Source organism: Cibotium barometz, chromosome 20 (assembly GCF_041138505.1).
Source record: "Cibotium barometz isolate CiBa-2024 chromosome 20, ASM4113850v1, whole genome shotgun sequence".
NCBI lineage: Eukaryota > Viridiplantae > Streptophyta > Polypodiopsida > Cyatheales > Cibotiaceae > Cibotium > Cibotium barometz.
The window spans coordinates 36,254,125-36,275,401 of record NC_141065.1 but is presented as its reverse complement, the minus strand read 5'-3'; positions in this window follow the sequence as shown (position 1 = coordinate 36,275,401).

Here is a 21,277-nt window from a genome sequence, read left to right as displayed (position 1 = left end):
CAAGCCAAAGGACAGCTCCTAGAATTCATGTAAGCTAGAAATCTTATATTTTTCTTTACTCTTTTAATGGTTTTCTAATTTTTGTTTTGTTTGAAATGATAAATCGATGCTATGCCTTCTTGGAAAGGCTTTCCCCCTCTCTCATTCTTAAAATTAGCCCTTCTTTATCCTAGTTAAGTGATCTAATAGTTGGAATAAAACTTTTCATATTGTTTCTTTTTTAAAAGTGAAATTTGATTAGTTTAGAGTGCTTAAAACCATTTGGGGATAATTTTTAAGTAATTTTAAGATAGGAAAAATTGAAAAATGGTCAGCCATACAAAGGAGGTTATGGCAAAATTTTCTAACATTTTGTGAAATAAGTTTTATCTTTTATTATTCTAAAAGAATGATCCCTATCGTTTGTGTATTCTACAAGTGTCATTTTCATTCTATGCATAGAAAAATGCATAGTAGAAATACATTTACTCTAAAAGTGTTATTTCCATTAGATTTAAATTCTATGCATAGAAATATGTATATTGGTTATTTTTTATTATTATAAAAGAGTGATTTTCATTAGATATAAATTCTATGCATAGAAAGATGCATATTGGTTATTTGTTTTTTATTATAAAAGAGTGATTTTCATTAGATATAAATTCTATGCATAGAAAGATGCATATTGGTTAATTTTTTATTTACAAAGGTGTTACTTTGATCAATATTGATTTTTATGCATAAATAGATGCATAAAAGAATAATTTTTATTATAAAAGTGTTACTTTCATCAAAATGGATTTTTATGCATAAATAGATGCATAAAAGAATATTTTTTAATTATAAAAGTGTTACTTTCATCAAAATGGATTTTTATGCATAAATAGATGCATAAAAGAATATTTTTTATTATAAAAGTGTTACTTTCATCAATATTGATTTTTATGCATAAATAGATGCATAAAAGAATTTTTTTAATTATGAAAGTGTTACTTTCATCAATATTGATTTTTACGCATAAATAGATGCATAAAAGAATTTTTTTTATTATGAAAGTGTTACTTTCATCTTGATTTTTATGCATAAATAGATGCATAAAGGAACTTTTTTATTATAAAAGTGTTACTTTCATCAATATTGATTTTTATGCATAAATAGATGCATAAAAGATTTTTTTTATTATAAAAGCGTTACTTTCATCATTATTGATTTTTATGCATAAATAGATGCATAAAAGAATTTTTTTAATTATAAAAGTATTAATTTCATCAATATTGATTTTTATGCATAAATAGATGCATGAAAGAAGTTTTTTATTATAAAAGTGTTACTTTCACCAATATTGATTTTTATGCATAAATAGATGCATAAAAGGATTTTTATATCAAAATAAGAGTTCTCTTTAATCCTTGTTTAAGTCCCATGAATATGGGTAAATGAAGTAAGTAAATACTCTGGGAAAGAAAATTTTACCGTTTCATATTCTCTAGGATGATAATGAGAAAATTCAAAAAATCTATCGAAGTTGGAATTTTAGTTACATGATTAATTTATCCCTCATAGGAATTCGTGATTAGTTTTGAATTCAGTTAATGAAATACTCAATGAATGAAATTCAGTAAAGTAGTAATTGAAATATTACCCTTCGATAAAGATAGTTCAGGGAGAACCTTTCCAGACTCAAACCCTGAATTAGACTATGACCAAGACGTAACTCCTTCGTCAGGTTCAAGAAAAGACGATGTGACCAGTTCAATAATCTACACTCAAATCACCCACCGAATTTGAAACTAAGTTGAGACCTTGATTTTGATCTGAGGATCAATAATTCAAAATTCGAGGAATTCTGCTTGGGAATCCAGACCTGTGATCTAGAAGTCTGGGGATACGGAATAAAGATATACTCATTGTATTCAAAAGAAAATCAAAACTAAAAACTTGCATAGAAACCCTGTTTTATTAAAGGACTGTTTTACGCCAGAATGCTGGAGGGACCATTTGGTATATGTGTTTTTCTAAGGGAAGTTCGGTGCAACAGCTGGCGGGGAGGGGAGTGTTCAAAGGACAGCTCACGCGGCAAAGCCTACCCAGGTCTTAACCAGCCTCGATATGGTTAAAATGGTGCGCTTCCGGTACGATGGCCGAGGGCCGACGAAGCGGTCTCTCAGTGTAGTGCCAGGACACCTAAGGAGGAATTTCTATGACATTTGGAATTCCATCATTTAGATGGGAAAAGAGAAATTCCTAGCATATTGAATTAATGGATATTTTATTTTTACTCTATGAGAAATATTTGATGATAAAAGAGGAATACCCATGACATTGGAATGCAATTAACTAAATGTAAAAACAGGAATTCCCATGGTATTTGAGATCCAAGAAATTAAATGAGAAGAAGAGGAATTTTTAGTATAATTCAATTTATGATTATTTATCAAAAGTGGCAATATGGGTAGAATTGATTTCTGTAAATCCCATGAATTCTTTAATTCAAAAGAGGAATATTGAATAAAATTCATTTGAGAAATTGAGAATGAATATGGAAATAGTCCTCGAGAAAAAGAACCTTTAATTAGGCCAAGCAATTGGCAAAAATTTAGGAAAAGTCCCATTATTGGGATCAACCTAGAAAAAGCTACTAAATGGGGATTAGCATGTGAATGGATGAGATAAGGTGAAAATGGGATGCGATAAGATGTGTATGGGATGTGATAGGATGTAAACGGGATGCGATAGAATGAAAAGGGATGTGATAAGTTGTAAACAGGATGGGATAGAATAAAAATGGATGTGATAAGATGTGATGTAATGAGAATGAATGTGGATGTGTATGTGGAAGAATGGATGTGGATGTGTATGTGAAAGAATGGATGCGGATGTGTATGTGGAAGAATTGGATGCAGATGTGTATGTGGAAGAATGGATGCGGATGTGTATGTGGAAGAATGGATGCGGATGTGTATGTGGAAGAATGGATGTGGATGTGTATGTGAAAGGATGTGATATCGATGTGAGTGACTGAATGAGATGTGATGTGATGTGAATCGAGATAAGAATGAATGAGATGAGATGTGATTTCAATTGAGATAGATGTGAAATGAATGAGGTAGATGTGAAATGAATGAGGTGTGATGGGATGTGAATATGGGTTGATGCGAGTGGATGAGATGTGATGAGAATAAATGAGGAAAGATGTGATGAGATGGAAAATGATGTGATTGGATGAGAATGGGTATACATATGAATTGGATATGGATTAAGTAATGTGGACGGATGTGGAACAATGTGAAAGACGAGAGTTCATTATAGGAACTATATTTATGACCTGTTTTTAAATGACTGTTTTATGTCAAAAATGCTGGGGAAGCATTTTGACCGTCTTGTGAGTGAATGAGGTTGTGGTGACCTAACTGATAAAGTTGCAACAGCTGCTGGGGAGGACGTCTCGCATAGCAAGGTCGAGGTCTTGACCAGCCTCGGTTCGATTTATATGGTAAACTTCCGGTATGGTGGATGAGGGACCAAGGAAGCGGCCTATGAGTGAAGGGCTAGGTCACCTCTCCGAAGGATCCTAGAGGGTGCTAACCATACGGTGCTCGGGCTCTGGGTCGCCGAAGATACCCACACCTCCGTCGGGGAAGATATTGGAACAAGGAGTAAGAGTTGTTTTCTAAATTTGGGCATGGATCTGGTTGATTGACCTTGCTGGTCCTCAACGGATGAGTCCATGGCTTTTTTATATGAATCTGCTGGTTGATCTTGCTGATTTTTAACAGAGATTCTATCTTGATTTCTATAAGTAATTATATTGTCGGTACTATGAGCTAGGAACTATCAAAAAGGCCCCTGAGGGACAGGTGGTGACCATTCTAGTATGTCATAAGTACACCGATGAAGGAATGATTGGAAATTAGGATTCAACCGGATATTTTGGAGGATTATGATCAGTGACACTATGGTTTCATTAAATGATTGTTTTAAAGATAGCTCAATCTGTGAAAAAGACAATTTCATATTGGGTGTGTAAGTGGTGTGACTGGCGTTACATTTGCATGAATATCCGCCTAGGGGGCCTGGGAATTCTTTTCCCTCATACTCGGGAAGACAAAACCTAACCAAATTCCTAATTGGATTTCACTACAGTGGTTGGGGCGGTTGGCTAACCCATGGGACTTGATTGGGTTAGGCTAGACTGATGGATCCGTAAAATGAGACTCAATTCTATTATAGTACGATAGATGAAATAAATCCCGAATAGTAATTGTTCTATGGAAAAAGAATCAGCGACTGTGCCTCTCGATGGGAAAAAAAGCATTGGTTTCTATGATCCAGGTACAAATTTCTTCCTTGATCTGACCAAGTGACTCATAGGTTCGGTCAAATCAGTTTGGTTAGTGACCCTGACTATGTTAGAGTAAAAATATCCTGGAGGAATCGCTCATGCTTTCTGAAGTTTTTTCGGGTTCGAAAGAAGCGAGGGATTAGTCTCTTGTCCGGATATCCGTGGGAGGCAAGGCCCCGAGTGCCCCACACAAGAAGTGCTACTTCCGCTGCTAGCACCCCTGAATTTGTTTCACGGAGGGGGCAAGGATCTTTCAGAGCTAGGTTGACTAAAGTGGATCAATTGAAAAGCCAAAAAAATGTCAAAAATTTGGAAAGTAACAGTAAAAGGTTGTAATTGTGTGATAAAATTCATACAAATTGATATTCAGAATGAAGATTCATAAAATTGAAAGTGGCTCTTCAGACAAAGTATCGCAATTGTGTAGAAATCCCTGACTTGCTTGAGGCCTATTCATGATGGTATATACCTTATAATTCCAAGGACCGTGACTACCCGTATATACCGAGGGTATAACTGCAGCTCTTTGCTTGAAGTATATAGGAGTAAATCTAAGACATTGAAATTATAAGTAAAAATGCTATCCAGATGATGAATTCGAATGTGGTTGATATGACTTTAAAATTCTGGTTGAGAATTGATGAGTTGATTTGGATTCTGATTGAGATGATTTCTGAATTTTGGTTGAAAAGCGATCAGTTAAACAAAGCCACAATGAGGATGAATGGGACGAGTCTCTGTGATGATGTTCGTAACTGGAATGACGATAATGACTTCAGCAAATCACTACGAGATTAGTGGATTGTGCTGATAGATTGCTACTATTAACACTTGACCTAGTAGATCCAGTTAAGGGATGACAAATTAAAAACCTGCTTAAGTGAAACTTCCATCATGGAGGAATGGTCAGATGGAATTTTTTGTCTGATGGACCATTATTGTGTTAAGAATATGTATGATATGTTCTGAATGAATTGTTATCTAATAATATAAGGGATCTTTATCCCATGATTATGTGGAGAGCTGACCAATCTAAAGAACCCAGAATCAGTTGGATCTAAAGTCGGATTTGAATTGTAAATAACAGGACTTAACAAGAATTTTCGTATTGATAGGATCATGGATTGAGGTCGTCGTGGTAGGAATGATAACCCCCAACTCGTTAAAGAAGAGCTCGACTTGGATGTTCGTAAAACTCTTCATAGATCGCAACCTCGACCTTTCAAGGATGAAGGGGAAAACTTGGGCGAGACTGTGGAGAAGTGGATCAAGGCAATGGAAGAGTACTTTGATATCACTGGGTACAATGAGAAGAGCAAAATGGCTCTTGCAAGGCTGAAGATAGTAGAAACAGCGAGAGTAGCATGGAGAAACCAATGTGAGACAAACCGTGTGGATCGAAACACTCAGACATGGAATGATCTCGAAATTTACCTAAGGAAGAGATTCTGTCCTCCCGGCTTTTTGGAAACAAAGATGAACAAATTCTTAGAGTAAACCCAGGGGAGCAGAACTATTGAAGTATATTACCAAGCGTTCGCTCTCCTCCTCAAATACTCGCCACCATTGGATGAAGAACATCTGATGGCCAGGTTCATTCGGGGACTAAATGAACCTTTGAATATCCTAGTGAAGAATGCCAAGCCAGTTTCCATGGCCGAAGCAGTGTGGATGGCGAAGGATTTCTCCAAGGCCTTTGATGTCAAGGTCCCGCCGAAGCCAACACCATCACCTTTCAAAGGGTTTTTAGCTCCAGAAGGTGATTCCAACCTTCCATCGTCTAAGAGATATAAGGGTCAAGCCCAGGATATAGGAAGTTCCAGAATGGAAGAAATGTCCTTTTCGTGGAACTCAATCCCTTGGAATTCAACTTCAAAAGTTCCACTCTTGAAAAAGAGAGTGAAATGCTATAACTGTCAAGGATTTGAACATGGCAATATGGATTGCCCAACAGGAACAAGGTTTTCAGGGCGAAAAAATTAGGGATCAAGATTCCACACTCCAGCTCCTTCCTTCCAGAATAATAAGGTTTCTTTCCGCCAAAATCAGAGAAATCCCAGAGGTAGACCCTCTAACCAACCCGCAATTTTAATCCAAAGTAATGCAAGACCTCCACCTCATAATAGGGGAAGTCAAAGAGAAATGTTCCCAAATCGGCCGTCCACTTCCAAGGCAGTAACGCTGGAAGTGATTGAAGAAGAAGAAGAAGATGAAAGAGATCATACTCCACCTACGAGAGATGAGGACATCTCGTGTTTTTTAAGTGGGGTAGGATGTACCCTCAAGCTTTTGAGCTGTACAGGTGTAAGAACCTCCCCTTCTGATCTTGTAATTATTCCCTTCTTTGAAATAAAAGAAAGATTTTGTTTTACCCTGTTTTGATCTAGAGTGAGAAAATGTCTAGAGAGAGATAATCCAAAATTGAGATATTTTTGGATATAAAAATCCTCCTAGTGTCTAAAATGGTTTTCCCTAAAACAAAATTCAAAAAGAACTTTCCAATGTGCAATTGGAATTAATTGAAAATGGGTAAAAAGGACCTTAGCCTAAGGGTCTAGATTTTCAGAAATTTTTGGAGAAATTTTTGGATTATGGTCCAATTAAGGTTCCTATGGGCCAATTGGATCAATCCAAGTGTGCGGAGGAGATAAATCCAATTTATAAAAGAAAAATACCCAAAAATGAGTAAATGCTCACATAAGATGAAGAGTTGACTAAGGACAATGTTTATTAGTAAAAAACTATGAGTATTACTAAAAAAATGAGATATTTTGGGTATAATGATTCAATTTTGATACCTTGGTAAGGAGAAGGGGGCTCTTCAAGAAGGCACCTATTTCACATGTGTGGCGGAGTTTTAAACTCAAAAATATTGTGATATTTTTATCTCTCCTCTCTCCTAGATCAAACCAAATCAAAAGGGAGCCAAACTAGGTCTAAATCTTATCCAAATTCAACCAAACTGAACGTGGAAAATTCTAGAAAATAGTTGGACTTGGTTAGAGGCCTCCCTCACCTACTATAAATAGATCCTTAGCCCTTTGTAAAAAAATATGAGAACTATACCATGCCAGTATTATACTAAAATAATGATATTTTCTATTATCCTTTACAAATTGAAGAGATTGGAGCTTCTCTCTCTCTTCAATCTTCCTTGGAGTCTTCATCAACATACCAAACCAATTGATTGGTTGGGGGCCTCTACTTTGATTAAAGAATCAAGCAATCTAGGAGGTAAAGAGTGGTTTATGGTCTTTTTTTTAAATCTCCAAATGTTTCTCTCTTCTCAACCCCTCTAAAGTTTGAGAAGCATTCAATTGAATGGCTTTTTACAATCGAAGTTCTTTAATGAATAGTAGTGATAAAACACATAAATTTTCATTTATGCTAAAATTAAATGTTTTTTTTTAGCATGTCCCTCTCTCCCCCCAAAGAATGGTCATTCCTATGACCTATTCTATATTCAAATGAAGCTTCTCATGAAGCAATTTTCTAATCTAAAAGTAATTTCTATGCTTGTCAAATTAGAGGCCAAATAAGTGGCTTTTTAATGCTTTTATGCTATTTAATTTATGAAAAAATTAAGAATCAAGTCCATAATTAGATATTTATCTAATTAATGGTTATTCTAATCATAGGGATATTACTAAACTTTAGGCTTTCAAATTTTGAGAACTATCAGTAATAGCAACGGAGCTATGCTATAATTTTTGAAAAATTAACACATAAATCATTTTCATTCATAATATGAAAAGAGGACTTCCTACCATATTCTAGGATTAATAATCCTAGATTAATTGAATAATTCTCATTATAATCATGGAAAAATTGATTTTATGTTTATGCATAAATAGTTATTTTAGAAAAAAGAGAAATTTGTAGTAACTCATTTTTATGTTAAAAGAGTAATCCCCATGACAATGGAAATTCATGTATTCCAATCAAGTAAGAGAAAAATTGGGATCCTAAAATAATTTATATTTTATTTAAAAATTAAAGAAGAATTTTAGTTAAATTTATATTTTTGCATAGATAGATTAAAATGATGAAAGATGAATTCCAACCATATTGGAATTTAAATATTTAAATGAGAAAAGTGTAATTTTTAGCATATTGAAATTAATGGATATTTTATTTATATTCAAAGATAAATTTTAGATAAATTTATTTTATCTATGAGAAATATTAAATCTTAAAAGAGAAATTCCTATGACATTTGGAATTCCATCAATGAGATGGGAAAAGAGAAATTCCTAGCCTATTGGAATTAAAGATTATTTTATTTAAATTCAAAGATGAAATTTAGATAAATTTATTTTATCTATGAGAAATATTTAAATGTTAAAAGAGAAATTCCTATGACATTTGGAATTTCATCATTGAGATAGGAAAAGCAAAACTCCTAGCATATTGAAATTAATGAGTATTTTAATTAAATTCAAAGATAAAATTTAGATAAATTTATTTTATCTATGAGAAATATTTAAATGTTAAAAGAGGAATTCCTATGACATTTGGAATTCCATCATTGAGATGGAAAAAGAGAAATTCCTAACATATTGGAATTAATGAGTATTTTAATTAAACTCAAAGATAAAATTTAGATAAATTGATTTTATCTATGAGAAATATTTAAATGTTAAAAGAGGAATTCCTATGACATTTGGAATTCCATGATTGAGATGGGAAAAGAAAACTTTTTAGCCTATTGGAATTAATGAGTATTTTATTTAAATTCAAAGATAAAATTTAGATAAATTTATTTTATCTATGAGAAATATTTAAATGTTAAAAGAGGAATTCCTATGACATTTGGAATTCCATCATTTAGATGGAAAAAGAGAAATTCCTAGCATATTGAATTAATGGATATTTTATTTTTACTTTATGAGAAATATTTGATGATAAAAGAGGAATACCCATGACATTGGAATGCAATTAATTAAATGTAAAAAGAGGAATTCCCGTGGTATTTGAGATCCAAGAAATTAAATGAGAAGAAGAAGAATTTTCAGTCTAATTCAATTTATGATTATTTATCAAAAGTGAAAATATGGGTACAATTGATTTCTGTAAATACCATGAATTCTTTTATTCAAAAGAGGAATATTGAATATAATTCATTTGAGAAATTAAGAATGAATATGGTCGAGGAAAAGAACCTTTGATTAGGCCAAGCAATTGGCAAAAATTTAGAAAAAGTCCCATTATCGGGATCAACCTAGAAAAAGCTACTAAATGGGATTAGCATGTGAATGGATGAGATAAGGTGAAAATGAGATTAGCATGTGAATGGATGAGATAAGGTGAAAATGGGATGCGATAAGATGTGTATGGGATGTGATAGGATGTGATAAGATGTAAACAAGATGCCATAGAATGAAAATGGATGTAATAAGATGTAAACAGGATGCGATAGAATGAAAAAGGATGTGCAAGAAGACATGCTTCTCCTTTTTCACATATAAAGTAATTTCTTTAGGACTGTTTGGCTAACCATTTTCTAAGTTCTACTTTATTATAGATGAGCCCTGTAATTTTTGACCTGGATTGGGTATGGAGGGGGTGAACCCATTTGGATTGAGGTCTCCATCATGGTCCAATAGCCCATTGTTGTTGTGATTTATAATATTCCTCCATGGATGTCCATCAAGAATGGTCATGTGATGCTTGCGCTTCTTGTGCTCAGAAAAAACACAAGTTAAAGAATATGAATGTATACTTTGAGCCCTTGATTGATGATGTAAGATTCCTCCCTCAAGCTTTTGAGGTGTAAAGGTGTAAAAACCTCCCCTTTTGTTCCTGTAATTATTTCCCTCTCTGAAATAGAAGAAATATCTTGTTTTACCCTATTTTATCCTAGAGAGAGAAAAATTCTAGAGAGAGAAAAAGTCTAGAGAGAGATAATCCTAAATTAAGATATCTTTGGATATAAAAATCCTCCTAGTGTCTAAAATGGATTCCCCTAAAACAAAAATTCAAAAAGAACTTTCCAATGTACATTTGGAATTAATTGAAAATGCATATAAAGGACATTAGCCTAAGAGTACATTTTCAGAAATTTTTGGATTATGGTCCAATTAAGGTTCCAATGGGCCAATTGGAACCTTAATTGAATTATGGTCCAATTAAGGTTCCAATGGTCCAATTAAGATTCCAATGGGCCAATTGGATTAATCCAAGTGTTGGGATGAGATAAATCCAAAGAAAAAAAGAAAATACCCAAAAATGAGTAAATGCTCACATAAGATGAAGATTTGACTAAGTACAAGGTTTATTAGTTAAAAACTATGAGATAGTACTAAAAAAAGAGATATTTTGGAATAATGATGCATTTTTGACACCTTGGTAAGGAGAAGAGGACTCTTGAGGTAGGCGCCTAATTCACACATGTGGATGAGTTTTAAATTCAAAAACATTATGATATTTTTATCTCTCCTCTCTCCTAGATCAAACCAAATAAAAAAGGGAGCCAAACTGATCCAAATCTTGTCCAAATTGATGCAAGCTGAACGTGAAAAATTCTAGAACCTAGTCAGACTTGGTTAGTCGCCTCCCTCACCTATAAATAGATCCTTAGTCTTTTGTTAAAAAATTTGTGAACTATACCATGCTAGTATTACATTAAAATAATGATGTTTTTTATTATCCCTTAAAAATCCTCTACTTTTGGAGACATTGGAGCTTCTCTCTCTCTTCAACAATCCTTGGAGATTCTTCTCAACATACTAAACCGATTGATTGGTTGGGGGCTTCCTTCTAAGATAAAGAAGCAAGCCAAATCTAGAGGTAAGAAGTAATTTCATGGTTTTCATTAATATTCTCAAAAGATTTCACTTCTCAACCCCTCTCAAGCTTGAGAAGTTTCAAATTAATTGTTTTCAATGCAAATCAAGCTTTCTATAAGAATTCTAATGATTAATCACAAAAAAGTTAATGTTTATGCTTAATTAGGATGCTTTTTATGTATATCTCTCTCTCCCAAAAGAATAGTCATTCCTATGACTAATTCTTAAGCAAATGAATGCTTCTAATTGATAAATTCCTAATTCAAAATCAATCTCTAAGCTTGTTAAGCTAGAGGTTAACAAAATAGTTTTTATGCTTTTATGTTAATAAAATTATGGTAATATTTTTAATTTGATTCCATAAATTGGATCTAAGTTCAAAGATAGTTCTTCTATCATATTTGTATTACAAAGTCTTATTCTTTCTCGAAATATTAAAAGTTATCAGTAATAGCAACAAAGCTATGGCAAAAAATTTTAGATATTAATACATAGCTCATTTTTATGCATAATGTGAAAAGAGAACTTCCTATAATATTCTAGGATTGGACATCCTATGCCAAAAGAATGATTTTCATCAAATTCATGGGAAACTAATTTTTAGTATTTATCCATAAATAATTAATTAAAGAAAAGAGAAATTTTCGGTATTTTTTATTTTTATGTAAAAAGAGGGATTCCCATGATAATGGAGATCCATGTAATTAAATGGAAAAAGAGAAATTTTGGTATATTAAAATAAGAAATATTTTTATTTAATTTAAAGAGAATTTTTAGATAAATTTATTTTATGCATGAGAAAATTTAAATGATAAAAGAGAAATTCTAGTGATAATTGGAATTCAATCATTTAAATGGTAAAAGTGGAATTCTTGGCATATTTAAAATAATGGATATTTTTATTAAAGAAAAGAGGAATTTTAGATAAATTTATTTTAGATAAAAGAGGAATTCCCATGACATTTGGAACTCAATCATTTAAATGCAAAAAGAGGAATTCCCATGATATCTGAGATCCAAGAAATTATATGAAAAAAGAGAAATTTTTAGCATAATTTAAATTATGAGTATTTATCAAAAGTGAAATTTTGAGCATTATTAATTTTATTGGGAAATATGGGTAGAATTAATTTTTGTAAATCCCATGAATCTTTTACTCAAAAGAAGAATATTGAATATATTTCACTTGAGAAATTTGAGAAAGAATATGAAAATATCCGTCGATAAAAAGTACCTTTAACTAGGCCAAGCGATTGGCAGAAACTTAGAAAAAGTCCCATCATTGGTATCGAAGTAGAAAAAGCTACTAAATGTGATTACGATGTGAATGGATGTGATAAGATGTGAGTGGATGTGATAACATGTGTGTGGATGTGATAAGATGTGAATGGATGTGATAAGATGTGAATGGATATGATAAGATATGAGTGGATGTGATAAGATGTGAGTGGATGTGATAAGATGAGAATGTGATGTAAATGGAGGTGGATGTGAAGAGATGTGGATGGGATGTGATGTGATATAAATGGATGTGGATGTGATGTGATGTGATGTAAATGGATGTGGATGTGAAGAGATGTGGATGGGATGTGATGTGATGTAAATGGATGTGGATGTGGATGTGAAGAGATGTGGATGGGCTGTGATGTGATGTAAATGGATGTGGATGTGAATGTGATGAGATGAAATTGATGTGATGATATGTGAAATAATGTGATGTGATGTAAATGGATGAGAATGAGATGTGGACGTGATGTAATGTGGATGGGATGTATGTGATGTGATGTGGATGTAATAATGAATGAGATAGATGTGAATGGATGCGATAAAATGTTAATGGATGACATGTGATGTGATGTGAATGGATGTCAATGTGATATGATGTAAATAGATGTGAATGGATGAGATGTGATGTGAATGGATGTGATGTGGTGTGATGTGATGTGAATCGGGATGGATGTGAATGGATGAGATGCAATGTGAATGGATGTGATATGGATATGGGTAGATGTGAATGGATGAGATGCAATGTGAATGGATGTGATATGGATATGGGTAGATGTGAATGGATGAGATGTGATGAGATGTGATGAGATGTAATATGATGTGACTAGGATATGTGAATGGATGAGATGCAATGTGAATGGATGTGATATGGATATGGGTAGATGTGAATGGATGTGATATGGATATGGGTAGATGTGAATGGATGAGATGTGATGAGATGTAATATGATGTGACTAGATGAGAACGGATGAAGGATGATGGGAATACGTATGATTGGATGTGGATTAAGCAATGTGAATTGATGTAGGAGAATGTGGAATAATGAGAAATGATGTGGAACAATGTGGAAAGATGAGAGTTTGTTAGAAACTGTATTTATGAGACTTGTTTCTAAATGACTATTTTATGTCAAGAATGCTAGGGAAGCATTTTGACCATCTTGTGAATGAGGTCATGGAGACCTAAGTGATAAAGTTGCAACAGAGCTAATGGAGAGTCAACACAGAACGTCTTGCATAGCAAGGTCGACCGAGGTCTTGACCAACCTCGGTTCGATTTAAATGGTGAGCTTCCGGTATGGTGGATGAGGGACCAAGGAAGCGGTCTATGAGTGAAGAGCTAGGTGACCTGCAAAGGAGCCTAGAGGGTGCTGACCTTACGGTGCTCGGGCTCTGGGTCGCCGAAGATACCCACACATGCATCGAGGAAGAAAATGGAACAAGGAGTTAGAGATGTTTTCTGAACTCGAGCATGGATCTGGTTGATTATCCTTGTTGTTGCTGGTCCTCAAACGGATGAGTCCATGGCTCTTTTATATGGATCTGTTGGTTGATCTTACTGATCTTCAACGGAGAGTCCATCTAGATTTTTATAAGTGAATATATTTCCAGGTACTATGAGCTAGGAACTATGGAAAAGGCCCCTTAGTGGACAGGTGGTGAGCGTTCTGGTTGCCAATGATGCCATAGGTACACCGATAAAGGAATGATTGGAAATTAGAATTCAACCTGGATATTTTGCAGGATTATGATCAATGATACTATCGTTTCATCAAAAGATTGTTTGTGACTATCTTGAAGTTTGCTTGAAGCTCTGGCTAGGGGGCCTGGGAACTCTTTTCCCTGGTACCCGGGGCAAAACATAACCAAATTCCTAAATGGATCCTATCATTACATTAGGGGAAGGTTGAGGTCTATAGGGGCCCTTTAAGATGCCATGTGATTAAAAGGTTATTAAGGAAAAGGGCCAATCATGTGATGCCATGTATACAAAAACATTGGGTGATTTAAGGTGGTCAAAAGATTGTCTAGAAGATGCCTTTTTGTACTTTTCATTCCCAAAAAGTGGGGGGGGGGGGAGTTTTTGAAATTTTGGATATCCACAACTTCTACATATGAGCTCAAAATTTGATGGAGATTAGATATCCAGAATCTACTCGTTGAGCTCTTTCCATAGATATGTCACATGATATGGTTTGCCCACTCAATTTTAAATTCAATTTTGGCGGGAAAGTTTGAAATTCAAACTTCTAGCCATTTGAAGAATAAGAAGGTATTTAAAGTCAAAGAAACTTAACATTTTAACAAAAAGTCATTAAAATCATAATATGGCAGCTTAAAGGGTCCCTATAGACCTCAACCTTCCCCTAATGACAGTGGTTGGGTGGTTGGCTAACCCATGGGACTGGATGGGGTTAGGCTCAACTAATGGATCCCTAAAATGAGACTCAATTCTGTTATGGTATGATAGATGAAGTAAATCCCGGCGGATAGTCTTTGTTCTATGGAAAAGAATCAATGGCTATGCCTCTCGATGAGGAAAAACATGATGGTCTCTATGATCCAAGTGCAAGTCTCTTCCTTGATCTGATCATGTGACTTACGGGTTCGATCGGATTAGTTTTGTTAGATAAGGCTCTTGACTACGTTACAATAAAAATATCCTGGAGGAATCGCCCGTGCTTTCAGGGCAAGGCAAGTTTTTCCAAGTTCGGTTTTTGGAAGAACCAAGGGATTAGTCTCTTGTCCGGATATCCGGCAAGGCCCCAAGTGAGAGGCTCTACCCTGCACAAGAAGTGCTACTTCCACTGCTAGCACCCCCGATTTCATTGTGCGAAGGGATCAGGGATATTTCAGCTGGTATCAGAGCGAATTTGGCTAAAGTGGATCAACGGAGAAGCAAGAAATCTCAAAAATTTATGTACCAGTAAAAGATTGTAATTGTGTGATGAAATTCATACAAAATTGATATTCAAAATAAAAATTCATAAATTGGTAATTGGGTCTTCAGATGGAAGTACCGTAATTGTATGGAATCCCTGACTTGCTTAAGGCCTAGATATGATGGTATTTACCTTATAATTCTGAGGACCGTGAGCTGTATATACTGTGGGGTATAATTGCAGCTCTTTACTGACAATATATACGAGTAAATCTAGGACCTTGAAATTATAAGCAAAAATGCTATCCAAATGATGAATTCGAATGCTGGTTGTTATGATTTTAGAATTCTGGTTGAGAATTGATGAGTTGATTTGGATTCTGATTGAAAGATGATGATTCTTGAATTCTGGTTGAAAGGAGATAAGTTGAACAAAGCCACAATGAGGAAAATGCTATCCAAATGATGAATTCGAATGCTGGTTGTTATGATTTTAGAACTCTCGTTGAGAATTGATGAGTTGATTTGGATTCAGATTGAAAGATGATGATTCCTGAATTCTGGTTGAAAGGAGATAAGTTGAACAAAGCCACAATGAGGATGGATGAGACGAATCCCGGTGATGATATTGGTAACTCGAATGACGATTATGACTTTAGCAAATCACTATGAGATTAGTGGATTGTGCGAACAGATTGCTGTTGTTAACCCTTGACCCAATGGTCTAATTAAGGGATGACAAATTGAAAACCTGCATAACTGAGATTCTTGTGGAGAAATGATCAGATGGAATTTTCGGTCTAATGGACCATTTCTATGTTAAGAATATGAATGAATTATTCTCTAATAATGAGTTCTGTATGTTCTTTTGTTACCATGATTCTGTGGGGGGCTCACCAATCTAAAGAACCCCAGAATTAGTTGGATCTAAAGTCGGATTTGAATTATAAATAAAGGGGACTTAACAAGAATTTTTGTATTGATAGGATCATGGATCGAGGTCGTCGTGGTAGGAATGATAACCCCCAACTTGATGAGGAGAGCTCGACTTGGATACAGTTCGTAAAACTCTTCATAGATCGCAGCCTGGACCTTTCAAGGGTGAAGGGGAAAACTTGGGCAAGGCTGTGGAGAACTGGATCGAAGCAATGGAAGAATACTTTGATGTCACCGGGTACAATGAGAAGAGTAAAATGGCTCTTGCAAGACTGAAGATAGTAGAAATAGCAAGAGTGGCATGGAGAAATCACTGCTAGACAAACCGTCTGGATCTGGACACCCAGACATGGAATGATCTCAAAATTTACCTAAGGAAGAGATTCTGTCCTCTCGGCTTTTAGGAAACCAAGATGAACAAATTCTTAGAGTTAACCCAGGGGAGCAGAACTATTGAAGTGTATCACCAAATGTTTGCTCTCCTCTTGAAATACTCGCCACCACTGGATGAAGAACAGCTGATGGTGGCCAGGTTCATTCGAGGGGACTAAACGAACCTTTGAATATCCTAGTGAAGAATGCCAAGCCAGTTTCCATGGCCGAAGCAGTGCGGATGGCGAAGGATTTCGCCAAATCCTTTGATGTCAAGGTCTCGCCAAAGCTAGCACCATCATCTTTCAAAAGATTTCTAGCTCTAGAAGGTGATTCCAACTTTCCACCGCCTAAGAGACAACAAGGTCAAACTCAGGATATGGGAAGTTCCAGAATGGAAGAAAGGTCCTTTTCTCGGAACTCAATCCCCTGAAATTTAACTTTGAAAGTTCCACCCTTGAACAAAGAAGTGAAATGCTATAACTGTCAAGGATTTGGACATCGTAGTATGGATTGCCCAACTCCTTTTGGATCAAGGTTTTTGGGGCGGGGAAATCATGGACCAAGATTCCAGACTCCAGCTCCTTCCTTCTAGAGTAATCAGGTTCCTTTCAGTCAAAATCAGGGAGATCCCAGAGGTAGACCCTCTAACCAACCCTCAGTTTCAATCCAAAGTAAAACAAGACCTCCACCTCAGAATAGGGGAAGTCAAAGAGCGATGTTCCCAAATTGATCGTCCACTTCCAAGGCAGTAACGTTGGAAGGGATTGAAGAAGAAGATGAAGGAGATTATAGACATCTCACGTTTTTTAAGTGGGGTAGGATGTAAGATTCCTCCCTCCAGCTTTTGAGGTGTAAAGGTGTAAAAACCTCCCCTTCTATTCTTGTAATTATTCCCCTCTCTGAAATAGAAGAAATATCTTGTTTTACCCTGTTTTGGCCTAGAGAGAGAAAAAATCTAGAGAGAGATAATCCTAAATTAAGATATCTTTGGATATAAAAATCCTCCTAGTGTCTAAAATGGATTCCCCTAAAACAGAAATTCAAAAAGAACTTTCCCTGTGCATTTGGGACTAATTGAAAATGCGTATAAAGGACCTGAGCCTAAGGGTCTACATTTTCAAAAAAAATTAGATTATGGTCCAATTAAGGTTCCAATGGGACAATTGGATTAATCCAAGTGTTGGGATGAGATAAATCCAAAGAATAAAAGAAAATACCCAAAAATGAGTAAATGCGCACATAAGATAAAGAGTTGACTGAGTACAAGGTTTATTAGTTAAAAACTATGAGATATTACTAAAAAAAATGAGATATTTTGAAATAATGATGCTAGGCGCCTAATTCACACATGTGGATGAGTTTTAAATTCAAAAACATTATGATATTTTTATCTCTCCTCTCTCCTGGATCAAACCAAATAAAAAAGGGAGCCAAAATGATCCAAATCTTGTCCAAATTGAGCCAAGTTGAACCTGGAAAATTCTAGAACCTAGTTGGACTTGGTTAGTCACCTCCCTCACCTAAAAATAGATCCTTAGTCTTTTGTAAAAAAAATTGTGAACTATACCATGCCAGTACTACATTAAAATAATGATATTTTCTATTATCCCTTAAAAATCCTCTACTTTTGGAGAGATTGGAGCTTCTCTCTCTCTCTTCAACAATCCTTGGAGCTTTCTTCTCAACATACTAAACCAATTGATTGGTTGGGGGCTTCCTTCTAAGATAAAGAAGCAAGCCAAATCTAGAGGTAAGAAGTAATTTCATGGTTTTCATTAGTATTCTCAAAAGATTTCACTTCTCAACCCCTCTTAAGCTTGAGAAGTTTCAAATTAATTGTTTTCAATGCAAATCAAGATTTCTATAAGAATTCTAATGATTAATCACAAAAAAGTTAATGTTCATGCTTAATGCTTTTTATGTATATCTCTCTCTCCCAAAAGAATAGTCATTCCTATGACTAATTCTTAAGCAAATAAATGCTTCTCATTGATAAATTCGTAATTCAAAATCAATCTCTAAGCTTGTTAAGCTAGAGGTTAAGAAAATAGTTTTTATGCTTTTACGTTAATAAAATTATGGTAAAATTTTTAATTTGATTCCATAAATTGGATCTAAGTTCAAAGATAGTTCTTCTATCATATTTGTATTACAGAGTCTTATTCTTTCTAGGAATATTAAAAATTATCAGTAATAGCTACGATAAAATTTTTAGATAATAATACATAGCTCATTTTTATGCATAATGTGAAAAGAGGACTTCCTACAATATTCTAGGATTGGACATCCTATGCTAAAAAAATGATTTTCATCAAATTCATGGGAAACTAATTTTTAGTATTTATGCATAAATATTTAATTAAAGAAAAGAGAAATTTTTGGTATTTTTTATTTTTATGTAAAAAAAGGAACTCCCATGATAATGGAGATCCATGTAATTAAATGTAAAAAGAGAAATTTTGGTATATTAAAATAATGAATATTTTTATTTAGTTTAAAGAGGAATTTTATAAATTTATTTTATGCATGAGAAAATTTAAATAATAAAAGAGAAATTCCTGTGATAATTGGAATTCAATCATTTAAATGGTAAAAGTGAAATTTTTGGCATATTTGAAATAATGGATATTTTTATTAAAGAAAATAGAAATTTTAGATAAATTTATTTTATGATAAAAGAGGAATTCCCCCATGACATTGGGAACTCAATCATTTAAATGCAAAAAGAGGAATTCCCATGATATTTGAGATCCAAAAAATTATATGGAAAAAGAGGAAATTTTAGCATAGTTCAAATTATGAGTATTTATCAAAAGTGAAATTTTGAGCATTATTAATTTTATTGGGAAATATGGGTAGAATTGATTTTTGTAAATCATATGAATCTTTTACTCAAAAGAAGAATATTGAATATATTTCACTTGAGAAATTTGAGAAAGAATATGAAAATATTCGTCGACGATAAAAAGTACCTTTAATTAGGCCAAACGATTGGCAAAAATTTAGAAAAAGTCCCATCATTGGTATCGAAGTAGAAAAAGCTACTAAATGTGATTACGATGTGAATGGATGTGATAAGATGTGAGTGGATGTGATAAGATGTGTGGATGTGATAATATGTGAGTGGATGTGATAAGATGTGAATGGATGTGATAAGATGTGAGTGGATGTGATAAGATGAGAATGTGATGTAAATGGAGGTGGATGTGAAGAGATGTGGATGGGATGAGATGTGATGTAAATGGATGTGAAGAGATGTGGATGGGATGTGATGTGATGTAAATGGATGTGAAGAGATGTGGATGGGGTGTGATGTGATGTAAATGGATGTGGATGTGAATGTGATGAGATGAGATTGAGATGTGATGATATGTGAAATAATGTGATGTGATGTAAATGGATGAGAATGAGATTGAGATGAGATTGAGATTGTGATGATATGTGAAATAATGTGATGTGATGTAAATGGATGAGAATGAGATGTGGGCATGATGTAATGTGGATGGGATGTATGTGATGTGATGTGGATGTAATAATGAATGAGGTGGATGTGAATGAATGCGATGAAATGTTAATGGATAACATGTGATGTGATGTGAATGGATGTCAATGTGATGTGATGTAAGTAGATGTGAATGGATGAGATGTGATGTGAATCACATCTCATCACATGATGAGATGTGATGTGATGTAAATAGATGGAATGGATGTGATGTGAATCAGGATAGATGTGAATGGATAAGATATGATGTAAATGGATGTTATTTAAATCGAGATAGATGTGAATGGATGATATGCAATGTGAATGGATGTGATATGGATATGGGTAGATGTGAATGGATGTGATATGGATATGGGTAGATGTGAATGGATGAGATGTAATATGATGTGACTAGATTAGAATGGATGAAGGACGATGGGAATACATATGATTGGATGTGGATTAAGCAATGTGAATTGATGTAGGAGAATGTGGAATAATGAGAAATGATGTGGAATAATGAGAAATGATGTGGAACAATGTGGAAAGATGAGAGTTCGTTAGAAACTGTATTTATGAGACCTGTTGTTGCAACAGCTGACGAAGAGTCAACGGAGGTCCTCGGTTTGATTTAAATGGTGAGCTTCCAGTATGGTAGATGAGGGACCAAGAAAGCGGCCTATGAGTGAAGCGCTAGGTGACCTACGAAGGAGCCTAGAGGATGCTGACCATATGGTGCTCGGGCTCTGGGTTGCCGAAGATACCCACACGTGCATCGAGGAAGAAAATGGAACAAGGAGTTAGAGATGTTTTCTGAACTCGGGCATGGATCTGGTTGATTGTCGTTGTTGGTCCTCCTCAATCGATGAGTCCATGGCTCTTTTATATGGATGTGTTGGTTGATCTTGGTGATCTTCAACGGAGAGTCCATCTAGATTTTTATAAGTGAATATATTTCTGGGTACTATGAGCTAGAAACTATCAAAAAGGTCCCTGAGTGGACAGGTGGTGAGCGTTATGGTTGCTAATGATGCCATAGGTACACTGATAAAGGAATGATTGGAAATTAGAATTCAACCTGGATATTTTGCAAGATTATGATCAATGATACTATCGTTTCATCAAAAGATTGTTTTAAAGACAACTGAATCTATGAAACAGGCAATTTCGTATTGGGTGTGTAAGTGGTGTGACTATCTTGAAGTTTGC